This window comes from Spermophilus citellus (genome assembly GCF_964194105.1).
Source record: "Spermophilus citellus genome assembly, chromosome: 8".
Lineage (NCBI taxonomy): Eukaryota > Metazoa > Chordata > Mammalia > Rodentia > Sciuridae > Spermophilus > Spermophilus citellus.
This window is the reverse complement of record NC_138189.1, coordinates 27,445,794-27,468,858: the sequence shown is the minus strand read 5'-3', so window position 1 is coordinate 27,468,858 and position 23,065 is coordinate 27,445,794.

Here is a 23,065-nt window from a genome sequence, read left to right as displayed (position 1 = left end):
CACATGAATGTGAGGATTAATTTCTGAACTCTTAATTTTTTTCATATTAAATTTATTTCTATACGTGTATCCTTATACCAGTATTATACTGCATTGAACCCATAGAATAATTTGGGGAATATAGCCATTTTAACACTATGTTTTCCAGTTATGAACATGATATATATGCCTTTCCATTTATTTCTATGTTCTTCAGTGGCCACCTATGATGTGTTCTAGTTTTTTGTATGAGTGGCAATTTACTTTCTTTTATTTATTCTTGAGTATTTTAATCTTTTGATGCTATGATAAATGGAATTATTTTATTGATTTTAATTTCAATTCCACATTTCCTATTATATAGAAATGTAACTAACTTTAGAATACTGATCTTATATCCAAAAAGTTTTTAAGCCTGTTTATTAACTTTGCTTTTTGGGTTTCTTGAAATATTCTTTTTCTCAGAATGGATAATATAATTTGACTGTCACTTTTAAGCTTTGATTTTATTTATCTCCTTATTCAAATATTTTGTTGAATTTCCCTAATAAAATATTTCATTGCAGATATTTGACTTTTTGCTCCAGAATTTCTATTTGGTTCTTTTAATAAATTATTTTCATCTCATTTTTAATGTTGTCCAGTTGTTGAGATACAGTTTCTCATACCTTCTTTTGGTTCGGTATACATCATTTCTGTTAGTTCTTTCAACATATTTGAAATAATTGATTTAAGGTCTCCATTTAGTAAGTTCAACATCTACACTTGCTCAGGGCCAATATTTCTATTGAATATTTTCTTTCGTTGTGGACCACACTTCCTTGGTTTTTGTTTTTGTCTTGTTTTATGTTTGTATGTCTTATAAATTTTGACTGAAAACTGGCCATTTTAAAATAATATAAAGCAGCTATTCTTGATATCAGCACTTCCCAAATCTTGTCATTGCTGTTTGTAATTGTATGTGGTTTAGTAGTTTTTCTGTAAATCATGACAGGTCTGTATTCTTTGTTAATAAAAAGAGTATTATTTATTGACGCCAGTAACTGCCTGGAGTCAATAAGTTTTACAATATTTGTGGATAAATTCTATGTGCGTGGTGAGTTCTACTTTAAATATTTGGCCTGATATGTGACAATGCTGCCTTAAATTTTGCTTTTTCTTTTTTGGTTATTCTCAAGGTAAACAAAACAGGAGAAATTAGAGGCTTCTTAGATTTCCATGAGTGTGCACACAGTCCTGGTCAGGAACAAAGTCTTTGTAGGAACCTGTTCTTTCGATTCATGTAGATAAATAGTGAACCACAGACTGCATTCATTACAGAGGTTTTCTTTAAAGTTTTTTGGATTATTAACTTATTTTTACTCAGAATTTTATGTAGTAACCTTTAGCAATTATGCATGTTTGTTTTTATATATGCCCCCCCCTCAACACACACACACAAATACCCAGGGAAAGGGCTTTTCACACTAGTTAAGCACTAACTCAGGTTGACTACAGACAGCCTTGCAAGTAGGGTCCCTACAAATAATACAGACAGCCTTGTAAATAGGGTCTCTACTGTAGGGAACCATCAGTCAGGTGAGAAAATAATAATGATCTTTAAATAGGCTTTTAAAAAAGTTTGAGACCTATCTTTCCCCTTCTTATCTTCCAGGCTGCTGATTTTCACCATGAATTTGGGTTGTAAAGAGATTTCAAGGTATCCATGAAGCTGAAAGGGAGGGAAATAAGACTAGAGCAAGTTAAAATACAATGAACCTCCACTAATCACATGTGATGGTTTGGATAGGAGGTGTCCCCTGAAAAGTTTACGTGTTTGACAATGTATAAATGTTCAAGGTAAAACTACTGGATTATGAAAGCTATAACCTCATCAGTGAATTAATTTACTTGATGCATTAACTGGGTGGTAACTGTAGGCTGTGGGGAATGGCTAGAGAAAGTAGGTCACTGAGGGCATGCTTTTTGGAATTGTATTTTTGTTCCTAACTTCTTGATCTCTCTCTGCTTCTCAGTTGCTATAAGCTGAGTGGCTTTCCTCTGAAATGCCTTTCTAGTACGGTGTTCTGCCTTACCTCAATCCCAGAGTTATGGAATCAGCTGAATATGGACTAAGACCTCTAAAACCATGAGCCAAAAATAAATTTTTTATTCTCTAAGCTATTCTTGTCAGATTTTTCAGTCACAGCAATGAAAATCTGACTTACATATCAAATTTATTTTCTTCAATAAACAATCCTAGATTGAGAGGGTTCAGTTAATATACACTTGTCTAATAAAGCTGATTATGATAATTTTTGTAAATATTCTTGTTGCTTTTATAAAGGAGAAAAATTTTTAGGTCTTCACCATTTTTCTTATATAGTCAATGTAGATTGAAGTTTCATTAGTTTCAGTTGTGTCAATTTTCTTTTATTTATTTAATGTATGTTGTGGTTTAGATATTAGGTGTCCCCCCAAAGGCCATGTGTGAGGTAATGCAAGAAAGTTTAGAGATGAAATGATTGGTTTATGAGATATCTGATTAATTTTTTCTTTGTAGGGATTTCTTTTTTTATTTTTTTATTTTAATTTTATTGTTGGTTGTTCAAAACATTACATAGTTCTTAATATACCATATTTCACAGATTGATTCAAGTGGGTTATGAACTCCCATTTTTACCCCGTATACAGATTGCTGTGTCACATCAGTTACATTTCCATTGATTTACAAATTGCCTTTCTAGTGACTGATGTATTCTGCTGTCTATCCCATTCTCCACTGTCCCCTCACCCCTCCCCTCCCCTCCCCTCCCCTTCTCTCTCTCCATCCCCTCTACTATAAATCGTTTCTTCCACTTATATAATTTTTCTCCTACTCCTCCTTTCCTCTTATATGTAATTGTGTATAACCCTGAGGCTCACCTTCCAATTCCATGCAATTTCCCTTAACTTTCACTTTCCCTCCCGCCTATCATCTCTGTTTAATGTTATTCTTCTTCTCCAGCTCTTCGTCTCTACCCTGTCCTTGGTTACTCCCCTTATATCAAAGAAGACATTTAGGGATTTCTTTACAGGGATTTCTGATAGGGATTAACTGTGTGGTGATTATAGGCAGGTCGGGTGTAGCTAGAGGAGGTGGGTCACTGGGGGCATGCCTTTGGGTTATATATTTTGTCCATGATGAGCAAGAGCTCTCTCTCTCTGCTCCCTGTTGAAAATGACCTGGGCTGCTTTCCTTCACCACACATTTCTGCCATGATGCTCTGTTTCATCTAAGGCTCAAAGCAATGCACCCATCCATCTATGGATTATGACCTGTGAAACCATGAGCAAAATGAATTTTTCTCCTCTAAATTGTTCTCATCAGGTCTTTCATTTACATCAGTAAAAAGCTGACTAAAACATTACACTATATGTAAAAATGATATATTTTCTCTCAATATCACAATCAAAAAATGCAGTGGTCTATGCATTTGTTTTTATAAAATGAAGTGTTACTAAGCAATTCATTCTGATTGCTCAATCATGGTTGATATGGCCAGAAAACATACATGTACAGATCTTATTTCTGAAATAATAAGCATGTCACTTCATATCATCAGTTAATTTTTTTTCCTTTATTAATGCATGTGTGCACTAATCTATTTGTGGATCTCTTAATTTGACAAATATTTATTCAATACTTGGTTTTGGTCAGCCTTACTACAAGCAGAGAATAATGTGTTTGTGTACATGTGTGTATTTGAGTAAGATTAGGGCAATTCAGATCAATAGTTTTAAAATCTAATTGAATCATTGTTTAGTATAGATTATTATAGAATAAAGTACAAAATATATGTGCATTGCCTGGCACTATATTATAATAATATAGTATAATTTATAACTATATTTGAACAGTGGTTTTGTAGAAAGTCATTTTAATATAAGTGTATATGATTCACGCTTAAGTTATGGCACACATATTTAGGAATGGTCAATTCCCTTTTCAGAATTTTAATCATATATACTGCTGAATAATATTACCAGAGTTCAAGGTAAAATAGCTCATTTATAACAATTCCTCACACTGTCAATATATGTGTATTGATCTTTTTCTCAAAAAAAAAGAATGTTTTTGCAAATAGATATAAATCAGCTCTGTTGGAAGAGCTTCTGTTCAAAGTACTTTATTTCTAGATATCAGTATGGCCCAGCCCTTTAGTCCTTTATATAGGTTCATGACCTCATCTGAGAGGCATTTCCTGATCACTTATTTTAAAAGTGACACCTCTCTTTTTCTTCATCATGCTTCTCACTTCTGAAATATTTATATTTATTTATTTATTTTTTGTCTCCCTGTTAAGTTTGTTCTTCTCCCTAATTTTCACTGTTGTTTTATCCACATGATCACCATGGTTGAGTTATCATACTTTGTCTGTGACAATCAAATCCTGTTCTCTCTCTTTGGCTGTTATTCACTTAGTACACTGTTCTATAGAGTATGTCTTTATTTTTATCTGGTTTTGATAAATATTGCTATCTTTTCCCTTGTTTTTATGAGTAAAAAGTTGAAATGTCTGTAAGACACTTTTATTTAAGTTTTAATGGACAAGTAATGTCTTTTCTGTAATTATAAATTATTTAAGACTTCTAAGTTCAATATTCAATGTAACTTATTACAGAGATGCATTAAATCATCTTTGCATGCTTATTTCAAAATACACAGATACTAAAATTGTGTTTTGAACAGGTATGTTTGCTATTTCACTAAGTAGCTAACGTAACTAGTTCTCAGATGGCAATGTGACTGGAATCATTTCCAATAATATGTGGATCCATGGTATCACCACAAAGATGTTCCCTCATATACTTAAAAATTCTGACTCCAACACACTTTTGACACTCAAAGTCTTCATATTAACTTTTCTACTACAATCCTATTTTAAAGAATAATTTTATAGCTTTAAAAAAAAAACCTATTTAACTAGTACCAGATTTTGTTTCAAACTGTGAAACTAGACATGGCTTTGAGCAATCTTTTAACGATTTCAGAATTAAAATAAATTTTCCACATCTTGATATGCATTTCTCCATTTAAAAGTAACCAACACTTTTCTAGTGCCATTTTTCAGTTACCTACATCATGCAATTCTACTTACCTCCAATTACTTTAAAGTTTGACTAGAATTGAAGTCTACATTTCAACATATGAGTCAGTGAATCAATAAAAACCTTGGAGAATATTTATCCTGACTAAAACCACTATTAGGGATATAAAAGGAAAACTTATAGCAAGAACATCTCTCATTCTGCCTGTGAAATTTTATAATACAACAGTGACTGGACTCAAATCCATCAGCAAATCGTCCCATTATTGTTGCACCAAAAACAACCTAAAACCTTTCAGAAAAATAGATTTTTCAACATTATCGAGTTATGGAGCTGAATACACTATGAATGAGGATAATAGATTGTAAATTAAGCCTTTGGAGCTCAGTAGAGGAATTTATTAGCTAATTCTGCAAGGCATCCACCTTTCCCAAGTGTTCATTCAAGATGCCATTGTTATATAATTTATAAATGACTTATGCAATGTTACCTTCAGTATTTTTTAAATATTTTTTGTTGCCAATGAACTTTTTACTTTATTTTGTTTATTTATATGTGGTGCTGAGGATCAAACCCACGACCACACATATACCAGGCAAGCGTTCTACCACTGAGCCAAAACCCCAGTCCCACTTTCACTATTTTGACTTTTCTTATAGTCAAGAATAAAAATATGTGTAAAATTTGGGAAGAATTATTATTATAAGAAAAAATTCTGGAATTCATATATCAAAATAATATATTTTTTAAAATCCCTGGGTTCAATCCCCAAAACCACCAAAAAAAGAGAGAAATCTTCTATAAATTACTTTTAAAAGAAGAAACATCTCACATGGAACATGATGTGTGATCCATTGTATAACTAGAAAAATGTCCTGAGGAATTTGACACTTTTATCTGAAATTTAGGCATATGTAATCTTAAAGGTAGAAGTAAAATTCAAGATCATACAGTTTATTCTACTTAAGTAGATATTGCATTATATGTGTGCTAAATCGCTCAATATAGGTCAAACAGTTAATTCAAATGATATCTGCTAAAACAAGATGTGTATCCTATTTCAGTGAACTTTTTTAGTCATGTTAAGTTTATATCTGCTGTGAAGCAGAAATTCTCAGAGTTATTCCATTATCATATTTACTATTTTCTGATTTATATATAGAAGTAAAATGTATTATGCATATATGTATGCTTGTATAATTATTTGTGCACATATACAAATTGATATACACTTTTAGTAAATGTTATAGTTTGGGTTTAGAAGTGTACCCACAAAATTTCATGTTTTGAAATCATTATCTTCAACGTGGCGATGTTCAGAGGTAGGAGTTCAAGCCATTGGTTAGGGCTGAAACCTCATCATTGTGTTTATCCATTTCATGGCTTAATAATTTGAATAGACTAATGGGGTGATAACTATAGGTGCAGCTAGAGAAAGTAGGTCACTGGAGACATAGTGATTGTACTACATATGTCTCTGACCCCATCTTCTCTTTCTTTCTACTTCTTGGCTGCCATGAGAAGAACATCTTTCCTTTGCCATACTCTTCCACGATGATCTGCTCCATTTCAGGCCCAGAACAATGGAGTGAGCTGACTATGGAATCAAACTCTAAAACTATGAGCCCATAATAAACTTTCCTCCGTTAGGTTGTTCCTATCAGACAATTTGATCACATAAACTTAAAAAATAACACAACATTGAGTACATGTATATACCTAATTACACACGTGATACATTGCAAAGAGAGGTCAGGAAATGAAGAGTTCTATTAAACTCAAAATATTATTAAAATAAGTTAAACTTTGCCTCTGGAAAATATAACTTTTTCAGTACTGTCAAGCCTTATAGAAAGTATTTAGTCTTATTTTGTTACTTCACTTCAGTATTTATTTTTATTATATGATTATCGCTTCTAAACTAGATTTAATTGAGTCGTTTCTTTCTTTTCAAGCCATTACTACATATAATAGAAATATTACACAAAACAAAAAAATGTATGTGTCAATATAAAAGGTTATTTCTTACTCATTTTTCTGTTTTCATGACTGATTTAATGTTATCCCCAGTAACTACAAAATGCAGACATTCTTTGAATAATATTAAATACATATTTGTTTATATGTATATATGTTTATATATATATATATGCATACACTTATATGTACCTCTATGTTATATGTATGTGTGTATGTGTGTGTGTATATATATCACAATTAACATTATCAGTGGCCTTACAGAAAAACAAGTGGATAAAATTTATTTGATAAAAATAGATTTCAGCTAACCTCATTTAATTTAGAATGGTATGAATTTCAGTTCTTAAATTCAGGAGACACAAGGACAAATTTCTTTAGTTCATTTAAGTCATAATGTGACACTAACTCACATTCTCTTGAAATTCAGTAATACATAGTTGGAAATTATATTAAGTAATGCATACTTAGAAATTCAATAATAGAAACCTTTAAGTCATGGCTTATCCCCTCATATCTGACCAAGTCCTGTCCTCTTATGTATTGCAGATGATTCCTCCATTCATTAATATTTGTTCATATTGCTCAACATTCTATGTTCAAGGTGCTTTTTGCTTAAGTAGTTTTGTTACTTTAATGCAATCATTGATAAATATATCCTTTTGTATATGGAGTTCTTGGGTCTTGAAATCAATCTTTGCTGATACATCACAGCCCTCTTTTCTGAGATACTGTCACACTCCTCCCTAGACACTCCTGAGAAGCAATAGAGAAGCATGTTCAGTGTCCTAATCTGTACAGTCAACATAACAAAATACTATAGACTGGATGACAGAAACAACAGATCCTCATAGTTCTGGAGGTTAGAAATACAAGATATGTGTCGACATATTAGGTACCTTTGAGTGCTCTCTGCCTGGTGAGAGGGAGGGAGGGAGAGAGGGAGGGAGAGAGAGATGTGTGTAGATGTAGAAATAGAGGAAGAAAGAAAGAATGAGTTTGATTTGGCCTTTTTAAAAAATAAAAATCAGGCCACTAATCCAATCATGGTTATCCCACCTATCTGATTTCACCTAAACACAATATGTGATCTCCCACCATCCCATCTCCAAACACCATCATATTGAGGATCAGGTTTTTAACATAGGTTTTTCGGGGACACAAGCATTCAGCCCACAGCACCTCTCTAATGCTTGAAAAATAATACAGGGAAAGGTGCCGTAATAGAATGATTGTGGTTATTTACTGGGTATCTTACTTGCATTTTCTATTATAAGTTATAGAGTATAGTTTAATAAAATCTATACTTTTTAGAAATACTATCCAAAGGTATATATTACTAAGTCAAAATTGTCAGTTATTGATAATATCATAGAAAGCTGTATCCCATGATTATCACATTAGTCTCATTAATCAAGGATTCACAACTTGGAATTATGCTACCTACATGACTTAATCATTGCCTTCCTAGTTTAAGCTTCAACAGAACATAAAATAGTTCTGATTGGCTATTACTCCTTATTATAGATAATGGTATTAATTTTAGATATTAATAAAAATTAATGTAATAATTTAATACTAATTTTATAATAAAATAATAAAAAATAAATTTATATTTTTAGATAAATCCCAGAAGGATTTTTTTATTGTATACAGTATTTTGGTTACTACCTCAGTGTTTTCACTCACTGACATCATCTCAGTTAATTGTGAAAAGAATTTTGTATATTTATGCCAGTTTATGCTTAGAACTCTAGAATATTGAGTGACATTTTAGTATGAAGACTCCAAAATGATTTCTCCTTAAAGGAGCATTTTAAACATTACAGAAGAAATGTCTGTATGGTGGCATATCACTGTGACTTTGCACTAGCAGTAATTTTTACAGGGAGGAAGATCTCTGAGCTTCTTCAAATCATCATTTGACACTCTTCTTGTCCTAAGGGCTACAGACACTCAATTCCATGTTTTTTGTTTTGTTTTGTTTTGTTGCTATATCCTGGGTTGCATTTCATATTCCCATAGCAACCCTTTCCCTGCTCAAGTCTACTTTTTACTTCTTTCAGGAACTGACCAAGAAAATCCTTCTTCTCAAATTTTCTTGCATCTGAGCTATGTATAACTTATTACTTACAGCAAAACGGGGGAAAAAATGTTTCATTTCTTGTCAGAAACCAAAGTGTCCACAAATGCTTCTCCCACTTTCCATTCTCAAGGATTGTCTTCCTTAGGTATTCTCTCTTAATATAAGTTTCTTATTTCTGCAGTATTTTTGCCAGAAGCAATATATACTCTTACATTAAATAATAAAGCCAAATAAAATGAAAACCTTTTGATCCTCGAATTCTCCTGTTACAATCATTTCCCTTCGAATGTAAACTCCTTAAAATATAGAGCTGTCTATGTTGCTTCTGCTTCCTGCACTAGGCATTCTTATTGCAACTCATAAGTAAGCTTGAAGGTACTTGTCAAGGCAAGAAAGCATGCACATGTTTGGTTAGGTTAACTGACTTAAATTTAAATATTTCAACAACCCTACACTGAATTAACTCTCCCCTTCTTAGATTTCTCTTCCACAGTTTGCTTCAACTCTAGAGAGGCTTCCAGCCACACTCTAAAATCTTTGCACCTTATACCCTCTAATTGGTGGCTTTTGTCAGGGCTCAATTCTGAGCTTGTCTCAATCTTTCTTTTTCTCTTGGAGATCTGATCTACTTAAGCAATTCTGTATTTTGTGTGTGTTTGTGTGTGTGTGTGTGTGTGTGTACAATTCCTAAGTTGTATAGTGAGCTTTATTTTGAGTTCCAGGAGTATACACAGCATACACAACATAACACACATATCAAGTTGCCTATTTCATTTTTTTAAAATCTTTGTCACGTCACAGGTATTTCAAAATTAATGCTTTCAACTTTTTTGGTGTCTCTGCTCTTAACTCATTATCATCTAACGATTTTGTAATGTTTGCCAGCAATATAACCCACAAAGGATATTTTTCTTAACAACTCTGTGTCATGTCACTATTGAAAAAACAAAACCACAGCATTAGCAATTTTTAATGATATTTTCTTTTTGTATTTCTACTTTTCTTTGGTAAAGATCCTATTGTAAAATCAGTCCCTAAACCTGCCCAGTTCACCTCTAACATACCAAACATACTCTTTGGAGCTTTTGGGACTCATTCTCTACTTTAAATCTTGATTTCTATGATAATCAGCTTTCCATTGATGTAAAATATCTGAGAGAAAAAATCAACTAAAAGGAGGAACAATTTATTGTGGCTCACAATTTCAAGGATTTTAGTTCATTGTCAGTGGACTCTGCTATTTTTGTGTTGTGGTGAGGCAGAACATCATGGTAGTGAGAGCTTGTCTAAGAGGAGGCAGTTTACTTCATGTTGGCCAGGATACAGAAAGATACAGAGCCAAGGTGCCCAAGCTCCTCTACAAGGATTCAACCATAAACACCTAACTTTTTCAAATCAGTACCATCTCCCACAAATTCTGCCATCTTCCAACACTGCCTCAACCAAGCCTTTCACATCTGGGCCTTCGGGAAAAATTCTATATCCAACTTATAGCTATTGCATTAAAGAGGAATTCTTAAACACCATGCATTGGGCTGGGGATGTGGCTCAAGTGGTAGCACGCTCACCTGGCATGCGGGCGGTGTTCAATCCTCAGCACTACATACAAATAAAATAAAAGATGTTGTGTCTGCCGAAAAACTAATAAAAAAAATTCTCTCTCTCTCTTAAACAAAACAAAACAAAACAAAACACCATGCATTATTGATGAGCATTATTGGTGAACATGATTACTTTTAAATATTAAATTGTCACCAATAAAGATTAATATTCAAAAACTTCATATTTTTAAATTGAATTGCAAATTTAATCTCCCTGGCCAATATTTTATTATTGAAAGCTGTTTAGAAGCCATTATATTAGGGACTAGAAAACTCATGGTAGTTCTAAATGTTCTCACAGTATTTAGTCAGTTTTCCTCAGGAGATGAGGTTAGGAGTGTGATAGTGTTAGACTCTTTGGGGAATCAGATAAGTGTTATTTTCAGTTCATTAACACCTTTCTCTTATTTGCTGTTAGGATTGCTTTTGGTGATTGCTACTGAGAAAAGATTCTTTAAATAGAAGGGTGTACCTGTATTAATGAAGAAAAAAAGGATACAGATTAATAAACAGATAAAATAAACAAATTATATATATATATGAAATTGTGAAAGAATAAGTAAAAATTGATAAATTCTATATTCATAAAAAACAAAAGTATAATAATAACGTTTTGCTTAATATTCTACAGTATTTTAAAACATTATAAGTTTTCACATTAAAAATAAGCAGTTTCTAGACACAGAAGATGTTCCTCTTTCCATATCAGCAACTTATTGTTCTGAGAATGTATTCATTCCTCTTTAATTTTTTTCAAAATTGAATATTTTCAACATATTGAAACTACCTTGATATTTTCTGCTCTAAGAAGTAATGTAAAGGAAATACATAAATATGGTCTCACTGTCAAAGATTCATGCAATAAATGATTACCTATCATAAAAATTTAAAGTTGTATAACACTGATCTGTCACATCTTTACCATCCCATAGACAGAAACACTTCTAACATTTTTCAACATAAAAATACATTGCTCAGGTATTTCATTTAAATATGGGTTAGATCACACAACACTTTGTTTATTTCAGCAAACTGTAGTTTTTCTTTGTAACTACTTTTTGTAACTGATTTTTCCTATAAGCACATATTAAATTTTCTTTAGAATGATATGAGTTGGACACATATTATATAAATTATTATTTACTTCTCCTTTGAGGAATGTTTAAGTTGTTTTTAAATCATTGCTACTTCATATTATAGTTTAATAACAAGATCATACTATATGCATCTATACACACATATATGTATATATATATATATATATATATATTTATATATCAATGTATAAATGTTTAATCTTAAACATCAATTTATGTGAGAGAATTTCTGTTGAATGTGATTGTCACTATTATATATTTCTTGTCCACATTGGTATTCCATTTTCATAGTAAATAAAGCCTTGCATAGTTAATCCATAAGTATTATTTACTTTTAGTATGTCATGTGACTTTGTTGCTAGTTTTCCCCCTAATTAAAAATGGCTATACCTTTTCTTATCAAATTTTTATCTTAGAAATCATTGTTATGGTGACATACTTGCACTTACAGGTGAAGCACTCACCAGTCTTCCCTTATTATCTCCCTTATTTAAACATCATCTATCAAATGCCTATTATGATCCAAGGCTGGGAATTAAAATGTGAACAAGTAAGTAAAATTCTGTTCTCATGAAAATTACACTCTGGAGGGAAAGAGACTACCGATTAAAAAAAAAAAAGAAAGAAGAAATAAAAGCAACCATCATGTCCTATGGTGATAAGAAATACAAAGAAAAATAAGAAACAGAGATAAATTCTAGGTGCGTGAGAGAAGGGTATGCTAGACCTTTAAATGCAAAAATAATGAAAAGTCTAATTTAGCAGGAGGCATATAGCAAGAAAAACTTCAGAAGTCATGTAGCTATCTCTAAGAAAACTTTCCAGGCTAAGCTCCTGAGGCAGGAATGTGTCTGACATGTTCAAAACTTATCAAAGCTGTCAGGGTGACAGGAAGAAATGAGCTGGGGAGAGCAGTATGCCGAGAGATTAAGTAGGCAGGAAGAGGACAATGCACAACTTGTTAGGCAATCATAAAACCTTGGTTTTAACCAAATCATATAAGAACCCAGGTTTTTGCAGATATTGAGTAGGTTTTTGTAGTAACAACATAAATCACCCAAAGGCTCATATTCCTTTTATATTGAAAACAGACCATAAAAGATTAGATTACAAATAATAAAAACAATACCAACTTATTGTATTTTTTGCAGATATGACTTGATGATAGCCATGCCTAAAGTGCTAGACACATGATGAAAAATATTAAAATTCTAGCTGTATGGTACATTAAAAAAATGAGGGGGGGGAGGAAGTAAAAGATGATTTTTAGGTGTTTTGACAGAGCAAATGGAGAAATGTGATTGCCTTTTATTAAAGCAGAGAAGAAAAAGTTGTACAGAGAGATAAGGGAGAAGCGTGTTGGGGGTCATGTATTTTTTTTAAATATTTTTTTAGTTGTCAATGGACCTTTATTTAATTTATTCATATGCAGTGCTGAGAATAAAACCCAGTGCCTCACACATGCTAGGCAAGTGCTCTACCACTGAGCCACAACCCCAGCCCCATGGTATTGTTTTTACAATATAATATTTGAGTTGTCTGAGAGAGATGGAAATGTTAAAGACACCATAGGATAGTCAACTCATGAGTTCTAAAAAATGTTGCCTGGAAATACACATGTGGGCACTCTATTAGTCATGGTTCTCTAGAGGAACCGAATGAACGGGAAGTATGATGATAAAAGGTAATTTATCAGGTTGGCTGACATGACCAGAAGCTGGATAGTCCACAGTGACCATCTGCAGGCTGGAGAGCTGAAGGAACCAGTAGCTGTGCAGTCCAAGAGGCTGAAGTTTCAGAACAAGAAGGATCAATGGTGCTACCCCTTCCAAGATTGAAGACTTTTGGAAACTTGGTGGAGAATCACTAGCAGAGTCCCCTTTGGAAAAACGAAGAAACCAGAGTCTGATATCCTCAGGCAATTGCAACAGCAATCAAGAAAGCATTCAAGATGAATCAAGCTTGCATCTTCTGTTGCCTCCTTTTTCTTCCAACTTTTATTTCATCCAAGCCACCATTCCATTGGGGGGTTCTGCTGGGGCTTCCATGCCAATCATTCCTAGACACGCCCTCATTGACAAATCCAGAAGCCTCTTAATCATTAGCACATCTGAATCCAATCAAGTGGACAATTCAGATTAACCATTACAGGTGCAGAAGACATTTAAATCAATGAAACTGTATGACTAAGTGTGACTAAAGTAGAGATTCAATGATTGCCTGGATGCCTCTATCAGTTAGTGGTCAGGGAATTGAATGCATATAAGTAAGGAAAATGGAGGAGCCAGTATGTAGAAAGAAAACCAGATGTGTCTTAAAGCAAGCAACCAAAGCATCTCCAGGAAGAAAGAGTGCCCAAGATAATAAAATATATACGAAAGTTCAATTAGGATGAGGAGAGAGAACTGAAGACTTAATTGAGGACATGATTGCCTCTTGTGATTGTGGCAGGAGCAATTTTGTTGGAATATCAGGTGTGAAATATTGATTGTTGTCAAAGAAATAACACATACTTCTATAATAACAGCAATCATTAACTAGAGTGGAAAATGTTATAATCTAAGAAAAAGAAGAGAAACTATGGGGGTTTTGAATATATAACTTATGGCAAAATCAGATATTGTACTATCTGACAGTAGTTTAAATATGGTACTTAAATTATTCTAACATTTTGAAATGGGCTTTATACTTACATATTAAGTGAAGAGCTAGATACTCTCATTATCTTCCTATAAGTCAGTCCATCAAAATCAAGGGCAAGACAGCTGAGCATGCAGTTCAAATGTTTAGTTATGATGTGGTAGCTTGAGAGTGAGTGAGTTCAAGTAACGGGAAAAAAATATATACACGTATTGTATTATTCAGATGACAAAATGACTTGAAAATCAATAAAATAGGTCTGCTTGAGTGGGCACACATTTGCCATGCCCATCCATGTATTAGTAAATACCTAGAAAAATAAATTCAAAAAATAAGATTGTTTATATCATTCATACAGGAGGAGTGAAAGGGAAAAAAATAGATTTAGCCATCTATGAATGATGAAGAAACTACACTACAAAAGTTCTATTGCACATAACTGATTCTCTTAGCTAGACTGAGTAACAAGGGAAATTACTCAGAGTCCCTTTAATCCAGAGCATAAAGAAAAAAATGTGTATATGAGCTAGTTTCAATTTTAATATGCCTAGATATGCTAATGATACAGTCATCAGTCAGAAAACAAAGAGAAAACAGTTTCTCTGGTCAAATTGTTTCTGCAGTTTGAATTTCTAATTTGCCCTGTATAAAAGTATTCCAAAGTAAGTAAATTCACTGAATTTAATGAATGCTGCAATTATTTATTATATTCAAAAGAAAATATGATGCTATTGTTATGGCCTTGAGCATAATTAAAACTGTTACTAAAACAAAATATCTCCTCAATTTCACTGAAATAATGCCTAAAGAATACTAATACAAAAATAAATGTTTTAAGCAAACTAAATGTCCTTTTTTGTTATTAAATAACTGAACTGAAATTTAAGGTGGAGAGAAGTGAGTACTTCTTATTTGATTTCATCATAAGATAAAATTAGTGCTAATGTACATTAAATAGAACTTTTAAATACTACCATCATCTTCCTATATACAGAAACTTAATTTTGCAAATAGTTCTAAAAAATCAATTTCTCTTGTTATAGTGTAATGAAGTAAAGAAAAAATCATTAAGAATCTAGTTATGAGCTAACTGTGATTTACTAGAGTTCTAATTATCATGTGTAGACTTCCAGTTTCTTCTCAGATATATAAAACTCCTGCAAGGAATAGAAGCAGTTATGGAAGTAATAAATGGTTGAGAATTTTCCAAATGTAATGGCACGTAAAATCATAGGTCCTGAAGCTCAAATAACACCAAGCAAGAGAAAAGACAAAAAAAAATCACACTTAAATATATCACAAACTAAGAAAACCAAAGGCAAAAAAAAAAAGACCTAAACAAAGTCCAAGAAACAACAACAAAAACAAAATACCCAGTCTGTAAAAGGACACGTGATGAGAATTGCATTGAAGTTCTACTCTGAAACAACGGAGAAATCAAAGTGAAATAAAATATTTAAAATCAAGAATGAAAATGCTAAACTGGAATTCTCCACACAGTGATATATCCTTCTTAATTGATCAGAAATAAAACTCTTCCTTAGACCAAGGAAAACTGAGGAGATTCATTGCCAGTGACACTTTTCTTCAAGAAATCTACTTATATTTTTAATTTCTTCTTTTTAGTTATACATACATTAGGATCCAGTTTTACATAATCATAAAAGCATGGAATATAATTTGTTCTAATTCAGTCTCCAGTACTCACATTTTCCCTTCCTTCCTATGGCCCCCATTATATCCCCCCTCCTCTACAGATCTTTCTGTTACTTACTTACAGTTTTTTATTATTATTAGTGTCTTCTGGATGTATATGATGGTGAGAGTCACTGTAGTATATTCATAAATGTACATAGGAAAGTTAGGTTAAATTCACTCCACTGTCTTTAACTACCCCAGTCCTCCTATCTTTCCCTCATTCCCCTTCATCTATTCCACTGATCTTTCTTCTATTTTTTAATCCCCCACTTATTTTGGATTAGCTTCAGCATATCAGAGAAAACATTTGACATTTGACATTTTTGGACTGGCTTATTTCTCTTAGCACAATAGTCTTCAGTTCCATCCATTTAAAAAAAATGCAATAAAGCCATTCTTCTTTGTGGCTAAGTAATACTCCATTGTGCATATATACCACATTTTCTTTATCCATTGATCTCTTGAAGGGCACCTCATTTGTCTCCATAGCTTGGCTATTTTGAATTTTGTTGCTATAGACACTGAAGTGGCTGCTCACAGTAGTATGCTAATTTTAAATCATTTAATATATATTAAGGAATGGGATAGCTGGGTCATATGGTTGTTCCATCCCTAGTTTTTTTTTTAGAAATCTTCATTGTGTTTTCCAGAGTGGCTACACTAATTCACAAGTCCCACCAAAAACATATGAGTGTACCCATTTCCTCATATCCTCAGTAACATATATTGCTACTTGTGTTCTTGATAATCACCTTTCTCATCAAAATTCCAATGATATTCTTCAAAAAATCTTTATTTAAAAAAATTCAAGGAGAGGGAAATTTAAGTAGTCAGAGATTCAGATGTACATAAAGAAAGAGAAAGAACCTGAGAAAGAATGAGTGAGGGTAAAATATTTTGCAATAAAAGAGAATAAAATCCTGGCATTTGCAGGTAAATGGATGGAGTTAGAGAAGATAATGCTAAGTGAAGTTAGTCAATCCCCCAAAAAACAAATGTCAAATGTTTTCTTTGATATAAGGAGGCTGATTCATAGTGGGATAGGGAGAGGGAGCATGGGAAGAATAAATGAACTCTAGATAGGACAGAGGGGCTAGAAGGGAAGGGAGAGGAGATGGGGTAATTAATGATAGTGGAATGTGATGATTATTACTATGCAAAGTACATGTATGAAGACACTAATTGGTGTGAATATACTTTGTATACAACCAGAGATATGAAAAACTGTGCTCTGTATATGTAATAAGAATTGTAATGCATTCCACTTTCATAAAAAATTAAAAAAATAATTTAAAAATGCATGAAAAAGATGGGAACAGTGATACAGGTTTGAAATTCCAGCCACTCAGGAAGCTAAAGCAGGAGAGTCACCAGTTCAAGACCAGCCAGCTTCATTGACTTAGAGAGACTCTGTCTAAAAATTAAAAACTAAAAAGGAATGAAGATGTTACTCAGGCATACAGTTTCAATCCCTGTCACTGTGGGGGTAAAAAAAATAAAGCAAAAAAATGATGATAGGATTACAAGGAGAGATTAGAAGGGAGCTCCTCCATGATTCAGTAACTGATAGACCAAGCAGGCATCAAATTAATAAGGATATAATTTGACCTGAATAGTACTAACAATCAACTTGATTTACTTCAGATTTTAAGAATATTTCACGTAACAATAAGAGAATATGTATTCTTCTCAAGCTCATATTGGACAAAGATGAAAATTAGAGTTCATGAAAGTCCCTTAAACAAATAACTCAAATCTTTTAAAATTAATTTTTTAAAGAGAGAGCAAGTGAGAATTTTTTAATATTTATTTTTTAGTTTTCAGTGGACACAACATCTTTATATTTTAAATTTTTTTTTAAATTTTTTATGTGGTTCTGAGGATCGAACCCAGCGCCCCACACATGCCAGGCGAGCGTGCTACCACCTGAGCCCCATCCCCAGTCCCAAATCTTATAAAATTAAATGACAGATCAGCACAGGAAAAAAAGCTGGAAAATCCCCATTATTGTATTAGTCAAAGAATAAATCTCAAGATAACTTGTAACTTACTTCAAACATTAACATGATGAAATACTCTATAAACATTTGTGGGATGTAGAGAAAACTGCTTAGAGACAAATTTATGTCATTAAAGGTATATATTAGAAAATAGGATAGAGATAATCATTAATCTAAGCTTCCATTTTAGCAAACAAAAGATAGAGGGGCTATTTAAGCTAAAATAAACACAGGAAATAATAAAAATCATTATACAAATCATTAAAATTAGCAAAGGAAATCAAGAAAAATAAATGCAATCAAAAGCTTCTTGAAAATATACAACTAATGAAACTTAAGTCATGGTAACTAAGTAGAAAAAAAAATCAGAAATGAAAAAGGGGGACCTGGGGATGTAGCTCAGTGGTGGAATGTTTATTTTGGACACACAGAACCCTGGCTATAGTCCTCAGTGCTGGGTGAAAAGAAGTATTATTACCAATGTTATTACCACAAATTTGATAATTTAGGTAAAATGGACAAATCTCTTGTAAGATATAAACTGTTAAAATTAGTACAATGAGAAATAAATTGGATGGTTTTATATCTATTAAAGATATTAAGTTAATGTTTATATGACTTTTCAAAATATAGAAATCTAAGTCTAAATTGTTCCTTTTGTAAATTACACAAAAACTTAAGGAAGAAGTGAGACCATTTCTCTACAATCTTTTGAATAATGTAGGAGAACAATCCTTCTAGTGGATTGAATGACAAAAACTTCAAAGAAAACACCTCTCAACATTTTAGAATGCAACATGTGTGAAAAAACGTTCTTTAAGATGTAATTATATGAAGGCTCTAGAATTGAGATCATACTGGATTAAGGTGCAGCCTAAATCAAATGACAATTGTCCTTATGAGATAATAGAAGATGACAGCAACAAGGCATGTGAGAATATATGTAGAGATGAAGATTATGTAGCCCCAAGAAAAGACATCAGCAAACTGATTACTAAGGTTATATGGAGAATCACAAGGTCTAAACTATAGTATAACTCAGGTAGAAAGTTGCACTACAACCTGAATTTTTTTTTTTTTTTAGAGAGAGAGAGACAGAGAGAGAGAGAGAGAGAGAGAGAATTTTTTTTAATATTTATTTTTTAGTTCTCGGCGGACACAACATCTTTGTTGGTATGTGGTGCTGAGGATCTAACCCGGGCCTCACGCATGCCAGGCGAGCGCGCTATCGCTTGAGCCACATCCCCAGCCCTACAACCTGAATTTAACACTTATGATAAAGCTACAGTACTGCAAATTTTGTGAAAGGGGTAGACACATAGCTGAATGGAAGAAAATAAAGGATCTGAGAAATAGACTGACATAAGTATGGTCAAGTGGTCTTTGACAATGAAGCAAAGACAATTAACTAAAGAAAAGATATTCTTTACAACAAATGTGATATATACAACTAAATATTGATAAATAAAAACAATGAACCTAGAAATAAACTTGTCTTTCACCAAAATTAATTAAAAATCTAAAACACATAATTACAAACTTCTTGATGAAAATCTATGTAATGTTGAGGTTTTTAAAAAGAAAAATATCCAACACCAAAAATTAGATCCAAAAAGGCAAGACAAGATGAACTTTATTAGAATTAAAACATTTGTTCTACAAAGGATAAGTGACTGGCTGTATGAATATTTTTCCAAACACATACAGGAGAAAGCACTGGTATCCAAAATACACAAACAATTCTTTTAACTCAAAAACAAAACAACCAATCTAATTAATAACCACACAAAGTTTTGAATAGATTGTACCAAAGAAGATATGTATATAGTCATTAAATATATGAAAGATGTTCCATACCTTTTGTCATTAGTGAATTGCAAATAAAATCAATGATGTGATATCACTAGACACCCACCAGGGGTCTAAAGTTAAAAAAATGTGGACAATATTAATGAAGTTGGTGAAATGAAACTGGTATGACTACTTTGAAAGACAGTTTCTCATAGTTACCATCCTCTGTTTATAAATATTTTAGTCATATTTACCAGAATTTGAAAGCATCCTATTGTCCTTCAATAGGTGAGTGAATAAAAAAACTGTGCTGCCCTCATGCAAAAGAACACCATTCAGTGATAATAATGAAATAGTTAAACCTTAAATGTACATTGGTAAGTAAAAAATTTAGTCAAAGAATGCCACATACTGTATGATTTCAATTGTATGATACTATGGGAAAAGCAAAACTATAGAGACAGTAAAAAGATAAGTGGGTATTTGAAGTTTCATAGAAGGGGTTGATGGTTGAGTAGGTGGAAAAACGGGGATTTTATAGAGTGAAGCCATTCTCTTTGACACAAATTGTGAACACATCACTGTATCTATTCATGTATATTTGCAATACCTTAACTTTTACAGCAAAAAAATATGTACTTTAATGTATGTAAATGGGGCTGGGGATGTGGCTCAAGCGGTAGCGCGCTCGCCTGGCATGCGTGTGGCCCGGGTTCGATCCTCAGCACCACATACAAACAAAGATGTTGTGTCCGCCGAGAACTAAAAAATAAATATTAAAAAAATTAAAAAAAAATAATAATGCATGTAAATTATTAAAAAAATATTTAGGAAGTCCAAGAACTCAGGAATAAATGCAGAATATGACAAAAATCTATTTTTTTGTAATGCAATTGTTCTATAAATCTTTAACTCTGCTAAATTATTTTAAATGACTAACATGTCTATCTAGACAACTATATTACATTCTTATCAAAGTACTTCATTTATTTGTAGAAAGTTAAATGCCACACTTGAAAAAGTTTAGTCAAAGGTTTGGGTTTTTTTTAAATTTTATTTTTGGTAGATTTAATATATTTTGGACTGACAGCTTATATAAACTTTTATAGAAATTGTTGCCATCATTTTTCATCAAGCATGGAAATGTGAAACAAAATTCCCAATCTGTAGTTGAAGATGGAGAATTAATAGTTTCACCAGACATTAGTGCTGGACTCCGTGGATTGCTGTGTAAGTGGACAGTCCTTCTTTACTTGTGTATGTAAATAAAATGCATGTGTGAATTGTGTTGTGACAAACGTTAAAGTGCTGTGTTGGCTGAGTCTTTCTGCTATTAAAAGAGGGCAATGATTCCTTTCTACATTCCCAAACCATCTTCCTTTCCCTTTCTTCCTCAGAAAAGTCATGTGTTTTGAAATAAAGTTATTTTCTAAGTATTCCACAATGTTAGATTATCTCCCATCAACTTTCTCACTAAAACAACCCAAGGTTTCTTTCTGCAGATCCAACTCCTATAAATTGTGAGGAAACTATTTAAGCAGTGATAAAACTGTTAGGAAGAGGTCAAGTTCTCTTTGTCTCTCTCACTTTCTCTGAGAATGTTTTCTTATTTTCTTGAAGCTCAAGTTCTTTGTGACTGAACTATAGAAAACCTTAGACATATGGGACAGTACTGAAATGATTCAAGAAAACTCTCCAATATGATGCAGGTTAACATTTTGTTAGCTTCTAAAATATATCAGCATTAATATTTTTAGATAGGAGAAATCAAAAAAGCAAAATAAACAAAATAAAAACAATATGAAACATGTTATGGCTTAGATGTGAGGAATCCAACAAAAGCTCATGTATAAGACAATGCAAGAAGGTTTAGACATGAAATGATTTTTATAAGATACTTAACCCATTCAGTGAATAATCCTCTGATGGGATTAACTTGGTGGTAACTGAGAGCAGGTAGGATGTGGCTGGCGGAGGTGGGCCCCTGGGAATGTGCCTTTGGGGTATGTAGTTTGAGAGATGTGCTTAGCTCCCTCTATTTATCTCTGGGCTTTCTCCTAGGTTTCCTGAGCTGCTGTCCTCTACCACACCCTACTACCATAATGTTCTACCTTCAGCTCTAAGGAATAAATATAGCTGTCTCTGGACTAAGACATCTGAAACTCTGAGACTTTAAATAAAAGTTTTCTCCTTAAATTCTCTTATCAAGTCTTTTGTTCCCATGAACAACAACAACAATAAAAAGCGACTAAAACAAAATGGTAGTAAAATCTTATGGCTCCTCTCATATATATGTTCTTTGGTGTGAATAATAAAAAGATGATTGAAGGATCATTGTATTTGCTTTTTAGTGTATCAGTGAATAAATAATAATTTTAATATATTTTAAAATAAGTATGAACATTTCTTTCACTTCTAAAGTTATCATTAAAAGAAAAATGGGCCTTCTTATTTGAGAATTTCAAAGTGTTTGACATTGCATGAAGTACACAATAGACTAAAATATCCAAGATTTAGAAGATGCTCTAAAATAAGCCTAAACAATTTGAGTTCTGAATGTTTACAAAAATTAACTACTATGTGATGACTATAATAATAGTGATGCATTCAACTTGTGACTTGTAAAATGATTAGATGTTAAGAGTTCTTATCTCAAAAATGATAAATATCTAAACTAATGCTTATGTTAATTATCTTGAGTTAGGCATTCTATAATGTAAGCATATATAAAAATATCATGTTAAATGCCATAAATATGTATACATATGGTAAGAATAAAAAAGAAAAAAACTTACTATTAATGGGTAGTTATGGATTTGGAATATGTTTTCAATGAAGTATAGTTCCTTGATTATATTACAGACTGTCAAAGCATACTTGAGAATGATTCACTCTATTAAGATTAGTCTAAAAAATAGTTCATCTAGTAACAAAAAATATAGTATGTAAGAATAATCTGAATACAGCATATCATGAAATGGGGAGTACACAAAGGAGCATTTCTAAATACTTACACTGCTTAAATAAGTAAAAATGTTATTTTAAACAATTTTGAACCTATAATAACTTACACATTCAAGTTTTGTCAATATTTTGAGGCTTATTGGAGAGGAATACAAGGGGGAC